The sequence below is a fragment of the Bombina bombina genome, chromosome 6 (assembly GCF_027579735.1).
Source record: "Bombina bombina isolate aBomBom1 chromosome 6, aBomBom1.pri, whole genome shotgun sequence".
Taxonomy (NCBI): Eukaryota; Metazoa; Chordata; class Amphibia; order Anura; family Bombinatoridae; genus Bombina; species Bombina bombina.
In genome coordinates this window covers 982,645,919-982,665,579 of record NC_069504.1, presented here as the reverse complement: position 1 = coordinate 982,665,579, position 19,661 = coordinate 982,645,919, and the positions used below count along the sequence as shown (strand labels likewise).

The 19,661-nt window shown below is 39.8% G+C and overlaps 1 protein-coding gene across 1 annotated transcript in view; it reads right to left on the bottom strand.

The window, feature by feature from the left end:
- The window catches only part of HMGXB3 (HMG-box containing 3), a 517,423-nt gene extending 500,909 nt beyond the window's left edge, over window positions 1-16,514 (bottom strand). The window contains exon 1 of the mRNA XM_053718650.1: window positions 16,493-16,514. The gene's annotated coding sequence lies outside the window, so the exon portion shown is untranslated. The remainder of the gene's footprint in view (window positions 1-16,492) is intronic.
- Window positions 16,515-19,661: the final 3,147 nt, after the last annotated feature.

The following is a 19,661-nucleotide window of genomic DNA, read 5'->3' as shown; positions in this document are numbered from 1 at the left end:
CCACCTGCATAAAAAAATTCTAATAACAGCGTGACGTTTTCATCCGTATCTAACAAATTGGTTCCCCCCATTGGCGTCTAACTCGCCATGATTACCTCCCACTTGTTCTAATGCGCATGCGTGAAACCTTTCATTGTATTGCAGACCACTAGCACGTTCATGGAAGCCGCTAAGTGACTAAACAATGAATCAAAAGATTCATTGCTAGTATGTATCTTTGCGGAGAAAGTTAGTTAGCGCATGCGCATAGATTAGCAATCACGAGAACGTGCAAGTTGACTTACGTATGCGGCAGGTGGGACAGCAGAAATCAGTTAAATACAGAAACCCGGAAAAGAGCGAGTGGGCGGAGGAAGGGTAATAAAATGGCGATCATAAATATATAAAATATAACATTTCTAAAAATTGAATTTAAAAATGAAGTTAGCGACTATAATATTGGTGACTATATTATACTATAGCAATATCAAAAAATTTATTTTCACTTTAATGTTGTGCCCCCTTAATCCTATTCCCTCACAACTGATATCTTTCATTAACCACTTCTTTTAATCCCATCCTCACACATATAATAAACTTCTTCCTTCAAACTGGTAATTTATATCACCCCTTAAAGGGACACTGTACCCAAATTTTTCTTTTGTAATTCAGAAAGAACATGCAATTTTAAGCAACTTTCTAATTTACTCCTATTATCAATTTTTCTTCCTTCTCTTGCTATCTTTATTTGAAAAAGAAGGCACCTAAGCTTGTTTGGGTTCAGTACTCTGGACAGCACTTTTTATTGGTGAATGAATTTATCCACCAATCATCAAGGACAACCCAGGTTTGTTCACCAAAAATGGGCCGGCATCTAAACTTACATTCTTGCATTTCAAATAAAGATACCAAGAGAATGAAGAAAATTTGATAAAAGGAGTAAATTAGAAAGTTGCTTAAAATGTCATGTTCAATCTGAATTACAAAAGAAAAAAATTGGGTACAGTGTTCCTTTAAACATGCTCCAATTACACCTACTCTTAAGAAACCCTCACTCAATCCAGCATCTCTTTGTAACCACCCAAATCTCTCTTCTTCCCCTTGCTTTTAAACATCTCGAGGTGATAGTCTGCAATCTCCGCCTTGACTACTGCAATTCTTTCCACCCTGGTCTCCCAAACTACAACCTTCCCCACTTCAGTGCATCATAAATGTCTCTGCCAGCTCATATTTCTTACACATGTGCTGCACCTCTCTAGTGATCCCTCCAATGGCTTCTCTTAGCCTCAAAACAAAATATTAAATGTTGCAACTCCCAAAACTTACAGACCTCTTTCCATGCAGACTCCCCATGTCTTTATAAAACAGAATTTATGTTTACCTGATAAATTACTTTCTCCAACGGTGTGTCCGGTCCACGGCTCGTCATCCTTACTTGTGGGATATTCTCTTCCCCAACAGAAATGGCAAAGAGCCCAGCAAAGCTGGTCACATGATCCCTCCTAGGCTCCGCCTACCCCAGTCATTCGACCGACGTTAAGGAGGAATATTTGCATAGGAGAAACCATATGTTACCGTGGTGACTGTAGTTAAAGAAAATAAATTATCAGACCTGATTAAAAAAACCAGGGCGGCCGTGGACCGGACACACCGTTGGAGAAAGTAATTTATCAGGTAAACATAAATTCTGTGTTTCTCCAACATAGGTTGTGTCCGGTCCACGGCGTCATCCTTACTTGTGGGAACCAATACCAAAGCTTTAGGACACGGATGAAGGGAGGAGCAAATCAGGTCACCTAAATGGAAGGCACACGGCTTGCAAAACCTTTCCCAAAAATAGCCTCAGAAGAAGCAAAAGTATCAAATTTGTAAAATTTAGAAAAAGTGTGCAGTGAAGACCAAGTCGCTGCCTTACATATCTGATCAACAGAAGCCTCGTTCTTGAGGCCCATGTGGAAGCCACAGCCCTAGTGGAGTGAGCTGTGATTCTTTCAGGAGGCTGCCGTCCGGCAGTCTCATAAGCCAATCGGATAATGCTTTTAATCCAGAAGGAGAGAGAGGTAGAAGTTGCTTTTTGACCTCTCCGTTTACCAGAATAAACAACAAACAAAGACAAAGTTTGTCTGAAATCCTTAGTAGCTGCTAAGTAAAATTTGAGAGCACGAACTACATCCAAGTTGTGCAACAAACGTTCCTTCTTTGAAACTGGATTAGGACACAAAGAAGGCACAACTATCTCCTGGTTAATGTCTTTGTTAGAAACAACTTTTGGAAGAAAACCAGGTTTAGTACGCAAAACCACCTTATCTGCATGGAACACCAGATAAGGAGAAGAACACTGCAGAGCAGATAATTCTGAAACTCTTCTAGCAGAAGAAATTGCAACCAAAACAAAACTTTCCAAGATAATAACTTAATATCAACGGAATGTAAGGGTTCAAACGGAACCCCCTGAAGAACTGAAAGAACTAGGTTGAGACTCCAAGGAGGAGTCAAAATTTTGTAACAGGCTTGATTCTAACCAGAGCCTGAACAAAGGCTAGAACATCTGGCACGCTGCCAGCTTTTTGTGAAGTAACACAGACAAGGCAGAAATCTGTCCCATCAAGGAACTTGCAGATAATCCTTTTCCAATCCTTCTCGAAGGAAGGATAGACTCTTAGGAATCTTAACCTTGTCCCAAGGGATCCTGCAGATTCACACCAACAGATATACCAAATTATGTGGTAATTTTCTGGTCTGAGAACCCTCGCTTTGATAAGATCAAGCGTTCAATCTCCAAGCAGTCAGCTGGAGTGGGTCGAACGGACCTAGAACAAGAAGGTCTCTCAAAGGTAGCTTCCATGGTGGAGCCGATGACATATTCACCAGATCTGCATACCAAGTCCTGCGTGGCCACGCAGGAGCTATCAAAATCACCGACGCCCTCTCCTGATTGATCCTGGCTACCAGCCTGGGGATGAGAGGAAACGGCGGGAACACATAAGCTAGTTTGAAGGACCAAGGTGCTACTAGTGCATCCACTAGAGCCGCCTTGGGATCCCTGGATCTGTACCCGTAGTAAGGAACTCTGAAGTTTCTGACGAGAGGCCATCAGATCCATGTCTGGAATGCCCCACGGTTGAGTGACTTGGGCAAAGATTTCCGGATGGAGTTCCACTCCCCCGGATGCAATGTGTGACGACTCAGAAAATCCGCTTCCCAATTTTCCACTCCTGGGATGTGGATAGCAGACAGGTGGCAGGAGTGAGACTCCGCCCATAGAATGATTTTGGTCACTTCTTCCATCGCTAGGGAACTCCTTGTTCCCCCTGATGGTTGATGTATGAACTTGGCCCTCGCTAGCTGAGGCCAAGCTTTGAGAGCATTGAATATCGCTCTCAGTTCCAGAATATTTATCGGTAGAAGAGATTCTACCCGAGACCAAAGACCCTGAGCTTCAGGGATCCCCAGACCGCGCCCCAGCCCATCAGACTGGCGTCGGTCGTGACAATGACCCACTCTGGTCTGCGGAGGTCATCCCTTGTGACAGGTTGTCCAGGGACAGCCACCAACGGAATGAGTCTCTGGTCCTCTGATTTACTTGTATCTTCGGAGACAAGTCTGAATAGTCCCCATTCCAACTGACTGAGCAGGAACAGTTGTAATGGTCTTAGATGAATGCGCACAAAAGGAACTATGTCCATTGCCGCTACCATCAAACCTATCACTTCCATGCACTGCGCTATGGAAGGAAGAGGAACGGAATGAAGTATCCGACAAGAGTCTAGAAGTTTTGTTTTTCTGGCTTCTGTCAGAAAAATCCTCATTTCTAAGGAGTCTATTATAGTTCCCAAGAAGGGAACCCTCGTTGACGGAGATAGAGAACTCTTTTCCACGTTCACTTTCCATCCGTGAGATCTGAGAAAGGCCAGGACAATGTCCGTTGTGAGCCTTTACTTGAGGAAGGGACGACGCTCGAATCAGAATGTCGTCCAAGTAAGGTACTTACAGCAATGCCCCTTGGTCTTAGCACCGCCAGAAGGGACCCTAGTACCTATGAGAAAATCCTAGGAGCAGTGGCTAATCCGAAAGAAAACGCCACGAACTGGAAATGCTTGTCCAGGAATTCAAACCTTAGGAACCGATGATGTTCCTTGTGGATAGGAATATGTAGATACGCATCCTTGAAATCCACCTTGGTCATGAATTGACCTTCCTGGATGGAAGGAAGAAGTGTTCGAATGGTTTCCATCTTGAACGATGGAACCTTGAGAAACTTGTTCAAGATCTTGAGATCTAAGATTGGTCTGAACGTTCCCTCTTTTTTGGGAACTATGAACAGATTGGAGTAGAACCCCATCCCTTGTTCTCCTAATGGAACAGGATGAATCACTCCCATTTTTAGCAGGTCTTCTACCCAATGTAAGAATGCCTGTCTCTTATGTGGTCTGAAGACAACTGAGACCTGTGGAACCTCCCCCTTGGAGGAAGCCCCTGAACTCCAGAGAATAACCTTGGGAGACTATTTCTAGCGCCCAAGGGTCCAGACATCTCTTGCCCCAGCCTGATCGAAGAGAGAGAGTCTGCCCCCACCAGATCCGGTCCCGGATCGGGGGCCCGCATTTCATGCTGTCTTGGTAGCAGTGGCAGGTTTCCTGGCCTGCTTTCCTTTGTTCCAGCCTTGCATAGGTCTCCAGGCTGGATTGGCTTGAGAAGTATTACCTTCCTGCTTAGAGACGTAGCCCTTGGGGCTGATCCGTTTCTGCGAAAGGGACGAAACTTAGGTTTATTTTTGGTCTTGAAAAGACCTATCCTGAGGAAGGGCGTGGCCCTTGCCCCCAGTGATATCAGAAATAATCTCTTTCAAGTCAGGGCCAAAGAGTGTTTTCCCCTTGAAAGGAATGTCAAGCAATTTGTTCTTGGAAGACGCATCCGCTGCCCAAGATTTTAACCAAAGCGCTCTGCGCCACAATAGCAAACCCAGAATTTTTTCGCCGCTAACCTAGCCAATTGCAAGGTGGCGTCTAGGGTGAGAATTAGCCAATTTAAGAGCACGAAATTCTGTCCATAATCTCCTCATAAGAAGAAGAATTACTAATAATCGCCTTTCCTAGCTCATCAAACTAGAAACACGCGGCTGCAGTGACAGGGACAATGCATGCAATTGGTTGTAGAAGGGAACCTTGCTGAACAAACATCTTTAGCAGACCTTCTAATTTTTTATCCATAGGATCTTGGAAAGCACAACTATCTTCTATGGGTATAGTGGCGCGCGTGTGTAGAGTAGAAACCGCCCCCTCGACCTTGGGGACTGTCTGCCATCAGTCCTTTCTGGGGTCGACTATAGGAAAACAATTTTATAAATATGGGGGGAGGTACTAAAGGTATACCGGGCCTGTCCCATTCTGTACTAACAATGTACGCCACCCGCTTGGATATAGGAAAAGCTTCGGGGGGGCCCCGGGGCCTCTAAGAACTTTTCCATTTTACATAGTGGTTCTGGAATGACCAGATAATCACAATCATCCAAATTGGATAACACCTCCTTAAGCAGAGCGCGGAGATGTTCCAACTTAAATTTAAAAGTAATCACATCAGGTTCAGCTTGTTGAGAAATGTTTCCTGAATCTGAAATTTCTCCCTCAGACAAAACCTCCCTGGCCCCCTCAGACTGGTGTAGGGGCCCTTCAGAAACCATATCATCAGCGTTCTCATGCTCTACAGAATTTTCTAAAACAGAGCAGTCGCGCTTTCGCTGATAAGTGGGCATATTGGCTAAAATGTTTTTGATAGAATTATCCATTACAGCCGTAAAATGTTGCATAGTAAGGGTATTGGCACACTAGATGTACTAGGGGCCTCCTGTATGGGCAAGACTGGTGTAGACGAAGGGGGGATGATGCAGTACCATGCTTATCCCCTCACTTGAGGAATCATCTTGGGCATCATTTTTACTAAATTTTTTTATGACATAAAATACATATAGTTAAAATGAGAAGGAACCTTGGTTTCCCCACAGTCAGAACACAATCTATTGGTAGTTCAGACATGTTAAACAGGCAAAACTTGATAACAAAGCACAAAAAACGTTTTAAAATAAACCGTTACTGTCACTTTAATTTTAAACTAAACACACTTTATTATTGCAATTGCGAAAAAGTATGAAGGAATTGTTCAAAATTCACCAAAATTTCACCACAGTGTCTTAAAGCCTTAAAAGTATTGCACACCAAATTTGGAAGCTTTAACCCTTAAAATAACGGAACCGGAGCCGTTTTTTATATTTAACCCCTTTACAGTCCCTGGAAATCTGCTTTGCTGAGGACCCAACCAAGCCCAAAGGGGAATACGATACCAAATGATGCCTTCAGAAAGGACTTTTCTATGTATCAGAGCTCCACACACATGCAGCTGCATGCCATGCTGTCCTCAAAAACAAGTGCGGCCATACCGGCGCGAAAATGAGGCTCTGACTATGATTAGGGAAAGCCCCTAAAGAATAAAGTGTCTAAAACAGTGCCTGCCGATATAATCATATCAAAATACCCAGAATAAAAGATTCTCAAGGCTAAATATGTGTTTAATAATGAATCGATTTAGGCCCAGAAAAAGTCTACAGTCTTAATAAGCCCTTGTGAAGTCCCTTATTTACTATCTTAATAAACATGGCTTACCGGATCCCATAGGGAAAATGACAGCTTCCAGCATTACATCGTCTTGTTAGAATGGTGTCCATACCTCAAGCAGTAAGAGACTGCACACTAGTTCCCCCAACTGAAGTTAATTGCTCTCAACAGTCCTGTGTGGAACAGCCATGATTTTAGTTACGGTGCTAAAATCATTTTCCTCAAACAAACAGAAATCTTCATCTCTTTTCTGTTTCTGAGTAAATAGTACATACCAGCACTATTTAAAATAACAAACTCTTGATTGAATAATAAAAACTACAGTTAAACACTAAAAAACTCTAAGCCATCTCCGTGGAGATGTTGCCTGTACAACGGCAAGAGAATTACTGGGGTAGGCGAGCCTAGGGGGGATCATGTGACCAGCTTTGTCTGGGCCTCTTTGCCTTTCCTGTTGGGGAAGAGAATATCCCACAAGTAAGGATGACGCCGTGGACCGGACACACCTATGTTTGGAGAAATACATATCAATCCTTGGTGAATAGAAATATTTGGCCTGGGAAGAGACCAGGGGCTTGCTTCCAAAACATTACAATGCACTACAGAAACAGTGGTCTTGGCCTGCCTAATATAAGACTTTATTATGAGGTAGCAATAATTACTCATGGCACGGCCTAGAGCTCATCCTTACCTTTAACTAGATGGTTTGAACTTTAACGCGCCTCACTACCAGCTTACACTAAATTGAAGACCTCTTATTCAAACCCCCTCTGTTCTACTCCATTCCCTCCATAATCAACTTAGAAGGCAATTTAGAAAGCTGTATTTCAAACTCCACCATTAACCACTGGTGGCACCACATCCATAGTCAATTCACCCCATTCAAGGTTAACGTATGGCCTTCCAGAAGTGGGACTAGGTCTTGGAGTGAGGCCTGCACTACAAATGTCTTTTAAAACACAATCTATCAGAGCCTGGGAGGCAGATTGAAAACGATAGAGGGGAAGCTATCACATATACTAATACCACTATTCACTGTATCACGTTATATGAATTGCTCTATAAGTTGCTAATCAGATGGAACCTGGTTCCTCTTAGTTTGCATAAAATGTTTACAACTTGTTCTCTAGTCCTTTTGTAGAGGGTGCATTCTCCATTGGAAGGAATTGGGGGGAAGCACTATTTTGCATTGGAACGGTGACCTAGATTTAGTAGCATATCTAGTAGCTATGGAGGAAAAATGTGTATACATCCAGATTACAAGTTTAATTGTTTTACTACATTTTGGAACCTTTGGATACTATTAGGGTTGTCACCCGTCCCTTAAAATACAGAACACTTCTGAGTTACACATGCTGAGTGGTGTGCAGGGAGGAATATGAATAGTGCTGTCCAGAAACACAATACAGTACATGTTCCTCCCTGCAGCGTGTGTAACTCATAAGTGTCCAGGAAAACATGGCTGAGGTGGCAACCCTAGATACTATAGATGAGAAGACTATAAGTTATTGCTTAAGTCCCTTGCAAGAATCAGAATATGGACCTGATCTGAGCCCCCTACCTTTTTTGCTGTGTTAAGGAAAAATGTTTTTAATTCTGTATATATATTTTTTCTTATGTGTTATGAGGGACTGACAAGTGATATTTTTAAACAGTTACATTTCTTTTTGTCAATTCAGCTAGTATAGAAACTGCTGTATATGCAAAAGTAAGTATTTTCAGCTACAGTAACACCCAAAGTTTGTATGGACAAGATAATAAGAAGACCACAAGGTGCATAATGTGAAGATTCTCAGAAACACCCAAGATGGCCTATAAAAGAGAGACATTGCTGCAATCTAATGCTGCACGCCACACACACTCTGTATTACTGTAAAGTGACTTTTTGTCATTTTTGTTGTAATCTTGTTTAATTGTACAATTATAACCTTTTAAAATTTGGACCAGCTGTCTTCACGTTATTTTACTTTAACAATTTGGTGCCGAAACCCGGGAGTTTGAAAGCGATTAAGGACGGAGCCAGACTGGGACTATGAGGACAGGAGACCACAGGCGCCAAAAAGGTGAGAACCTTTGTTTCTCAAATTGCTCTCCTATCCTCTGATTCCTAAACCCTCTGTCCTGTCGTGAGTACAAACTTCCCAAGAACATGAGACAGTTTGTATTTTATGTTTTATGTTTTAACATCTTTTTGTTATGAATGTGTGAGTGTAAGAGGTCCTTTACGGCGTGTGAATGTACTGCTCCAAGACGCCCCTCTGCGGAGAAAGCAAGTAGGAGCAGTAGTGTGTTAAGTAGAGGATTCTACTGTCCTCAGAAACAAATGTTTTCTATTTTCTGTGTTTGTTAAGTAAACGTAAACTGTTACTAAAATGGTCTGTACAGCAGAGGAAAAATAGAAGGTTAAGTGTGGGTAGCTGCAGAATTTCTTACCTAGTCAACCTTGGTCTGTCAGTACAAAGTCTCTGGGTACCCCCTATGCTCGGCCTATGGACATCGTTGATTAAGTTCAGCTTCAGTCCATTGCTGCTATTGGGCATAGTGCTATTCCCAGAGAACAAGGGCGAATTCTGATCTTTTTGATCACCTCTTGCTTTGTTTCTGAAAACCTTGGGCACACTGGTTTGAGTTTGCACGCTCCTATACTGAAGGGCGCATCCCTGAGCTGTAATAGACTTGTCTCTAATGAGGTATAAAAAACTGTTGATGTAAGTCCTCTAGTCATGGTTGATTTTGATGATATAAGAGGCCAAGTACTTTTAGTATTTGTCTCCCTACTGTTTATATATTCGGTTTGTTGGAAAATTTGGAGGGATCAGAAGCAGGGGTTTTTAGTATGGGATTTATAGTGTGGGACTTTCCCTGACAGCCACAGTATTGCTAAGAGTCGAGAGAGAAGGGTAAGAGTCCCCCTCCATCATAACTGGGTTATGAGAAACGATTCTTAGAAAGGTGACATGAGGTCATCCTTAAGCAATGGACGTCCAAAATTTCCTCAATAGCCCACAGGAGGAAATGTATAAAGAATATAGTATGTGGGTCAGCTGGCATCTGCCTGAATGGTGCAAGTTGACTAAGGGAATGGATGTTGGGTTTCCAAAGGGGGAACCTTTGAATTATTCCACTAGGAAAATCCTATAAAAATAACTGTAGAATCCTATAAGAAACAGCCCAATGTATTTTTTCTGTAGAAGACAAAGTATGTGTGCTGCAGCTGCAGTTCTGGGCGGGGGCTTCCAACCCCCCTTCCTCCAGCACAGAGCAGAACAATTTTGTTGTTGTTTTTTTAACCCTTTTTTGTCCTAAACTTTATGTGCTGCTAGAAACTTTTTGTTCAACTGAATTAAATGTAAGATTATGTATGTTTTGCACACACACATATGCAAGTCTTTCATTAAAAGACATAAGAATGTATGCTATGTTTGAGGGCATTTAGGGCTTTTACATTTCTGCTTGGTATTTATATAGGTTAACTGGAGTTTTAAAAGGCTAGCACTGCTGTGACTTGCATAAGTGACACTGTAATAGACATACATTGTCCCTTTGTACATTATGGTCCTTCTTTGCAGTAGAATTAATATAAATTACAATATACACAAGATTCTAGTAGTGAATCTTTAAGAGGTCTGATTTGCTAGTTACTTTATTGGTAATTACAATTTTACTACTCAAGTATTTTCACTACTGATAAGACCACTAGTACTTACCCCCCTTGAAAGTTTTTTGGTTACTAATGGTAGCCCTTGCATTTATAAGGTTAGATATTTGGTTGTGGGTCTGATTGTATGTGGGCATTGGCAATTGGATGTCTATTGTCATTTATGACTGCATGCCAAGGCCTTGTGGACTATGTGCCCTAGTCCTGGGGTTTGTGTGCATTTTTTGTAGAGTGTGTAGAATCTGTGTGCCAGTTGGTCAGTGAGTATCTTTGTAAGTGTATTTGATAATACATACATGCTTGCGAGTGTGAATATTTATGTCACAGTGTGTACATGTGTGCTGTATATGTATATGCATATGTGTATGTGTATGTATGGCGCTGTATATGTGTGTATATGTGTATAGATGTATGTATGTATGTATGTGTATACTGTGTAATATATATATATATATATATATATATATATATATATATATATATATATATATATATATATATATATATATATATGTATGTTTTTCTAGGTAGGTTTGGGAGGAGGAATGCATTACTGGGAGCTAGCTGTTGATTGTAGGCTGCACATAGATGGACCTTTTCTTTGGTTTACCTGATGTGTTCAGCTGACTCCCAGTGGTGCCTTGCTGATCCTTTAATAAAGAATATCAAGTGAATAATGATATTTTGCTAATAGACATGAAATGGAAAATTGTTTACAACTGCATGTTCTAAGTAATAAAAGGAAATTGTTGGATTTTAGTATTACTGGGGAAAATAATTTGTGCCCCGAGTTTTGACTGTAGTATCTTATGTGCCCAATACCACCTCATGTCAAGATGTATATGCCCCAAGGGGAGGTAACCTTGATGACTAAGGTATGGGAAAAATGCTCACTGCCACATTGGTGTCAGGACTGAATAAAGAAATCCATAATAAATTGGTTTCTCAATTGGTTTCCGCCCATTCTGATTGGCGATATAAATCAGTCCCCAACACTAATGAGCTTAGCGAGCTCAATACAAAGGAACATAGAAGTATAGAAAAAGAAAACACTAAGGGTAATGCCAGTATGTGCTCCTGGAAACCCCAATAGAAATAGTTTAAGGGATAAATGAGGGGGAACCCAGAAAAGGTAAATGTTATAACTGTGGGAGAACAATTGATGGACTGGGCTTCCAGTGCTACCAATCATGTCTGAGAGCAGAGGGGGTGATGCCTTTGTTCGCCTGACCCTCTCTGACATGCCATACCATTTTGTGGAGTGTTTGGTAGACACTGGAACAGACCGCAGCGTTTTCAAAAGAGCTATAGCTGTTATGAAATTAAAGGCACAACAGCGAGCAATAGATCCTATCACTATGGGTAATAATAGGGTAGATGAAGCAGCCAAGAAGGCAGCTCTCATGATACTCCAACAGTCCTCTGAAACTGTGGAGAATTTGACAATGGAGGTCTTAAAAACCCTCCAAAACCAAACAGGTTCCCTAACTCAGTGCAAGTGGAAAAATGTTGGTTGCAAACTGGAAAATGAGGTTTGGAAACATGGGGATGGTAGATTATGTGTACCTACAGTGCTATATCCTGTTTTAAGCCAGTTTATCTCATCTCCCTTTCCATGTTTCCAAAGGGGGAATGATTGCAAGAATGATTGCAAGTGTTAATAAATTTTGGTTTGCACCAGGTTTCTCACAATTTGTAACTGAATGGTGCAAGAAATGCTTGATTTGTGCTAAATACAATCCAGGTAAATTGACAAAGGTGGAGATGAAACACCTTGTAAAACCTGACTACCCATTCCAAAGACTGCAAATAAATTATATTCAGCTGCCCAAATGTGGTGTGTATGAGTATGTTTAGGTGTGTGTAGACATGTTTTCCTCTTGGGTGGAGGCCTGGCTGGTTGCCAAGGCAACAGCAGGTGTAACAGAAAAAAAACTGATAACTGAAAATTGTGTGCAGATATGGTTTACCTGAAAACAGTAGAATCTGATAGAGGGACTCATTTTACTGGGCAAGTGTTTGCAGAAATGATGACAGGGTTGCAGATTAATCATCTGGGAAAGTAGAGAGAGCCAATGGTGTTTAAAAATAAAATAGCTAAAATCTGTGAGCAGACAAAACTTACTTGGGTACAAGCTTTACCTTTAGCCCTCTTTGCAGTAAAAACACACCCCAAAGGCAAAGCATGGCCTTTCGCCATTTGAAATTTTGTTTGGTAGACCACTAATAGGTCTTTTCTTTCCACAAGAATTACATGGGCAGTATGCTTCTCTAACTGATTATGTTGTTCAGCTGCATGAGCAACTGACTAATTTGTATGGAAAAGTTTTCTCTTCATTACCAGATCCAGAACAAAATAACTGGAACTCACTACCTACACCCTGGAGACTGGGTGGTGATAAAGAAGATACGTGAGGAGACACTTAGAGCCCTGTTTTGACGGCCCATACCAGGTGTTACTGACAACACCCACCTCAGTCAAAGTGGAATGGAAACCAAAACTGGATCCTCTCACTGTAAGAAAGTGAACTTCCAGGCTGGTGATAAAAACCTGTGTCAAAGGGTGAGACCACTGGGGACAAAGTGGGTTAACTAACCTGCCAAGATGCATATACTGTCCTGTTTTTTCTTTGTCCTTTTCTTTGTGTTTTATACCTCTATATACCAAGTGAAGGGTGACAAACGGACAAAATTCCATCTGGCTTTACACCAACAAAACCGCCAAGCAACTGAATGCCACAGACTGTTGGATATGCTCTCATGTTCCTGCCAATCATAAAGGAATCCTTTTAATAGGTGTACCAATATCAATGAATGATTTAAATGTGACAGATTACAGCTATGATGTTCAAATAGATATAGATAACTCTGTTCATAATGCTATCTCAGAGTCAAGGTACATACTTAGAACTTGCTGGTATAGTTTCTATAGCTACAATGTGTCTTGGGCCAATGTATGTTAATTACATAGCAAACATGAAAGGTTACATATTTAGTTTGCCCAAGTATATGTGGGGGAGAAACAGATTGTAGAAATGCTACTTAACATTTAATATGGAATCTAACAAAGTACCATGTGATACAGTAACTGCTGATTCTAATAGTTTATGTTTTTGGTTCAACGTTAAAAGCTTTGTGTACCACTAGGTGTGCCTGTTTTGAACAGACAGACAATGGTGAATGGACCTGTCAAACTCAATTATATAACAATATGAGATGGTTTCAACTATGGCTGGGAAAGGATGGTAAGATTATTCCAATGGTCCTTAAACAAGGTATAAGTAAGAATTATTCTCATCTGCAGATAAAGTCTGGATGTAGTTTCCTGCCTGGACAGGTTGGGGAATTGAGCTAGCAAATAGAATTAACAAATATGCTAGTATTATGGATGGGATTATTAATGAGACTACAAGCTTTACACATGAATAAAGTAAAAGAGTTACAACAAAGATCTAGAGATATATCTAAGGAAGGATGGGATCGATTGGAACCTGGTTTAAAAATATGGCTTACAAATCTTTTAAAACCCATAGTGGTAGTGATAGGAGTAATTCTAATGTGCCTAATTGTTTGGAAATTGTTAATGATTTGTGTTTCTCATTGCAGAAAAAGATGAAGATACCGATTGTTTAGGGTGATGATACAACAGCTACAGAGATGGCCGACTGATAACTTAGTTCAGCTACCTGCCTCCCCTGCAGACCCTCCAGTCATTTTAGGAGACAGGTGGAAGATCTCATCTCTGCGAGGGGGGTCCCACAATTGCACCTCATCAGCTTTGGGCCTACTACAGGATTTGGACCTAGGCCTGTGAAGGGATGCAGTTCTGGCTGCTGTTGTTATCTGTTTAGATAGAGATAGCATATTTTGTGTTTGCGTGTAACCAATAAAGATGTGTGAATGCTTCAAGGAAATGATAACTATGTAGGCAGATCTGGAATGGAGGCTCAGCATCCCACTGTCTATGCAGCTTATCTGTATACTCAGTGATATACAGTCTGTCTAAGGGGTCATTTCCAGGTAGGAAGGTTGTTAGTTAGTCAAGTAAGAGACACAAAGTAATAATGGTGTGATAATAAACGCAAGGTAATAGATAAATACATGTGATAATAAACGCAAGGTAATAGATAAATAAATGTGATAATAAAATTATCAAAAGGGTGAGAAATGTTAAGGAAAAATGTTTTTAATTCTGTATATATATTTTTCTTATGTGTTATGAGGGACTGACAAGTGATATTTTTAAACAGTTACATTTCTTTTTGTCAATTCAGCTAGTATAGAAACTGCTGTATATGCAAAGTAAGTATTTTCAGCTACAGTAACACCCAAAGTTTGTATGGACAAGATAATAAGAAGACCACAAGGTGCATAATGTGAAGATTCTCAGAAACACCCAACATGGCCTATAAAAGAGAGACATTGCTGCAATCTAATGCTGCACGCCACACACACTCTGTATTACTGTAAAGTGACTTTTTGTCATTTTTGTTGTAATCTTGTTTAATTGTACAATTATAACCTTTTAAAATTTGGACCAGCTGTCTTCACGTTATTTTACTTTAACAGCTACACATTGGATTTCAATCGTAATTGGCCAAAATGAAAGCGTTAAACGATCATTAAACCCAATTTTTTTTCTTCAATGATTTAGAAAGAACATGCCATTTTAAACAACTTTAGAATTTACTTCAATTATCTAATTCGCTTCATTCTTGTGATGTTATTTGTTTAAAAGCATATCTAAATAGGCTTGGTAGCTGCTGATTGGTGACTGCACATAGAGACCTTGTGTGATTGGCTCACCCATGTGAATTGCTAGTTCTTCAACAAATTATATCTGAAGAATGAAGCAAATTAAATAATAGAAGTAACTTAGAATGTTGTTTAAAATTGTATTCTCAATCTGAATCATGAATGAAATATTTTGGGTGTCATGTCCCTTTAATTAATTTACACATAATAAATGTTCATTCCTATTTTTTGTATTAGGAGTTTTCTATATGGCTATACTGCGATTGTTACAACCTCAGTAATTGTTTTTATTCTATGATTTATCTATACTTTCTGTAATGATGATGATGAAACAGGTAGCAGAGCTGAAAAACGTGTTGCAATTTATTATTTGCATTGTTTTAAAACACACTTTGGGTGAGTGTTTGCACCCTTAATGTTTATTGTGTTTTTAAATAAACAAATATTGGATTTTTTGGAAGCCCAAGCTTTTTTATCCGATCTGGAGCTGACACCAGGCACCTGCTTGAATTGTTCCCACAGCAGAGACCAGTGAGTTGGGACACAGAGATCCCAGTCTGCTACGCTTGTGAGTATTATAACAATACAAGACATCTACATATTCCTCTGTAATCAAAGTATTACAGAAGGAGGTGCCCTCTGTTTGTGATCTCTTTTGACAGTTGTATCCTCTTGGATTTGTTTTTCTTCCAGAGGAGCAGCCTTGGTTCAAGTTATAGATCTGATCCACTGGGTCTTGGAACTTCACCTTATACGGACCATATTGATAGTCTTCTGTTGGACTCAGATAATATATTGGATTTGTAACTACAAATGTTTTAAGCTTTAATACATATCTATTGTTATAGTGTTTGATATTGTGACATATTTATTCCCATATATCATCCATCACTATACTCATGTACCTATGCGCCACCTAGACTTGATCACGATAGTGTTATCTTACAGTTACTTTCTGTAATAGACTCCTTTGTACCTGCATTGGTATTGCTGGATACTGTTTAATTGGGAAAATAAATAAAAATTATACTTATTAAAAAAAAAAAATATAACAGTAAAGTGTTGAGACAGAAAACATTACTGTTTATATGCAAACAATAAAATCATTATATAGGTGCTATTAACAATATATTCACATTTTCCTGATATGATTTGCTTATATATATATCACGACAATGTTGCTTATTAAACATTTTCTCCTGCCTGTAATACAACACACAACCTTACCAATCTGACCCCTTTCCCCCCTCCCTGTCCTCAACTATCTAGTCCTTTCTAACTCAGCTGTCTCTCTCTTCCCCCTCCCCCTTTGCCAATTCATGTGCCCGTATACTGACACAGGCCCTCCCAGCGTCCAATGAGCAGTCGCCTTATTACAGTACTACCGGAGACTACATTTATCCACTTGGCATGCTCCAGAATCTCTATCATGTCGGTTCCCCTACTGTCCTAACACAACCTTGGCCATTGTAGCCGCTGCTTTATCACATACCTGCAGCCAAGGTCAAGCGCTGATGTTATAGCTTCCAAACACCTTCATGCCCTCTCCAAGATGGCGACGTGTAACTAGGGCGGAGCAACCAATGGCAGACGGGAATGATTGCTGTTAGGCCAATCAGCTTCGACCTTTTTAGCCACGTGTGTCCTGAGGCCGGGTACTACGAAACTAATTAAAATAGCCATTTATTTTTATGGCCGTGTGTACATTAATGTTGTGTGTAAATGCCGTATACCGTATGTATAATGTACATGTCAAAGGCATGATATAAATACGTACTTTTCCACTTCTATTTAATTTAGTCATAAATAGATCTTAATTGTGGAAATACCGTCTCTATATATTTCTGATGCAAAATCATACATGCTAGTTTAGGATACTTTTCTATTTTCAGTGCTTATGAAGTTCAGCAATTTTCGGTGCGTAGATTTTGTTTTTTTGAATATACAGAAAACATCATTTGTTTTAAAATAAAAATACTAATCAAAGCATGTGTTTTTATTTTTACATCAGTATGCCCAGGGACATAAAACGCACATTTTTTTTCTTTTATGATTCAGACAGAGCTTCCAATTTACTTCTTTTATCTAATTTTGTTCATTCTCTTGGTATCCTTTGTTGAAAAGAATACCTAAGTAGACTTAGGAGCTGGAAGCTAGCTGCTGATTGGGGGCAGCACATAAATGTCACTCTCTTGTGATTGGCTTACCAATAAGTTCAGAGACTGTAGCTCCTAATAGTTAGGCTTACCATAATTTTTAGAGGTGAAACTGGGACCACCTGGTGCGGTGCCAGTGGGGGTGTGGTCAGGAGCGTGGTCAAGGGTGTGTGGCAATTACTGGTCCTTTTAAAGTAGTAGCTTTTATGTGTGTAATGTTTTGTGGATCCTCTACCCCTTCCTCAGTCAAACAAGTGAATCACACAGTTTAAATAGACCATAACACCACCCCCTAGTTAAAAAGGCACCATTATGTTGTCATGGCAAATAAATCATTAATCTAAATCTCAGTTTCTAAATAATGCCAAACATCAAGCATAATTATCACTTTCATAATTATCAATTTCACAATGTAATATCTGCAGAGTAATATGTGTTTTATGTGTCTAATTAAGGAACAGAGCCAAATACTGGTAAGGCATAAATACAATATTGAATGACAGTAAAAAAGAAACATGTACCTGCTAAAGCTGTTTAAGAGGCTACTCTATACCATAATGCAGGAAGATTATAGCCAAAATGCTATCCTGCATGAAGTAAAGCAAGATCCAGGCCAAAAATCCTTCCTGTCTGTGCTTCCTAGTCAGACCCATATGATTCCCCTAAAGGTGTATTACCAGCAATGTCACCAGGGATGGGGGGGTGTTAAATTCTTAGAAAAATAAACCAAGTAGTACTACAAAATTAAAAAAAAAACCTATGCTGCTCACTCAGCCTGTATTACTGAATGTAAAACTTTGAAGGAAGCAGGGCTGTATGTAACAAAGTACCAGCATCCAAATATGCTGGAGAGCCACAGTCAAGTCATTTTGAATAATGTGTCTGGGAAACCCGGACACATGATTTGAAACCTGGAGGTGGCAACCCTACTGGGACAGAATGAACAACTGGGTGGGACACTGGGACAAGCGCATCCAAACCGGGACAATCCCAGTAAAAGTGGGACTTCTGGTAAGCCTACTAATAGTGCATTGCTGCTCCTGCAACAAATGATACCAAGAGAATTAAGCAAAATTGATAATAGAAGTAAATTGCAAAGTTGCTTACAAAATGTATGCTTGATCTGAATCATGAAAAAATTCTGGGTATCGTGTCCCTTTAATATGATTTTGTAACCCCTTAAAGACCGTGAATTTCAGAGAAACCTTGCACATCAGTCCGGAGATTTTTTAGCATTTTTTTCTATCACTCCATTTAAAGAGAAATAGAGCCTTGTTTTTTTTTATTTACCGATCAAATATATATATTGTTTTTACATGTTGCATTTGAACGGATGCAGCCTTACACTAAACCCAAATTTTTTTCTTCATGATTCAGATAGAGCATGCAATTTTCTCATTTACTCTTATTATCATTTTTCTTCATTCTCTTGCTATCTTTATTTAAAAGCAGGAATGTGATGCATAGGAGCCGGCCCATTTTTTGTTGAGAACCTGGGTTATGCTTGCTCATGGGTGGGTAAATGTAAGCCTCCAATAAGCAAGCGCTATCCATGGCGCTGAACCTAAAATGGGCTGGCTGCTAAGATTTACATTCCTGCTTTTAAAATAAGAAAAACTGATAATAGGAGTAAATTAGAAAGTCGATTCACATTTTATGCTCTATCTGAATCATGAAAGAACAAATTTGGGTTCAGTGTCCCTTTAAGTACAGTTTGCTATAGTATTTTCACTTTTATACTAGTGTCTATATTTATAGTATTCGGTTTTGGTTGGCTGTGTTTTTCTATCTATGTTGTCCTTTATCTGCTTATTTCCCTGGTTTTTAATACATTGTAGTTCAGATTCTGACATTTTGCTCTAAAGTTCTTCTCTTTTAGCTAAACGGTAATGGCTCATTCTGATCATTTGTTCATATTATTGGGACATGCTCTGAACGTTTATGATTGAAATATGGTAGAGAGCCTTATCAGTGGCTTATGTTTATTTAATTACTTGGAGGTTTTGCGCTTAGGTTTGTATGATGGGATCCAGTCCTAGCATGCACTATTCTGTTTCCCATGTTTTTATTTTTTCATAGATTATTTTGGGGTGAGGGATGTCACTGTTGTATGTTTGCTTGTCTTGTTGGTTGTATGTATCTTTTGAAATATATGTTTCCAATTTTTTATAGAAAATATTTGTCTTGAAGAAGGCCCAATCAGGGGCCGAAACGTCGACAACTACACTATGAACTTGATGTATGATTAATACAAAATCATTTGGAGAACTATTTAAATACCTGAGAGTGTCCTAAATTTATGGTTCACCTATATACAGTATATATATATATATATCCTACCCCCCAACTGTCCCGATTTTCGCGGACAGTCCTGATTTTAGGGGTCTGTCCCGCTGTCCCGGGTGGCTTGCCATCTGTCCCGCATTGCCTCATGCATTTTTAAAATGCATTTTTTTCTTTAAATTCTATTGGGCCCATACTCAGAAGCAGCTGGCTTTTCTCTCC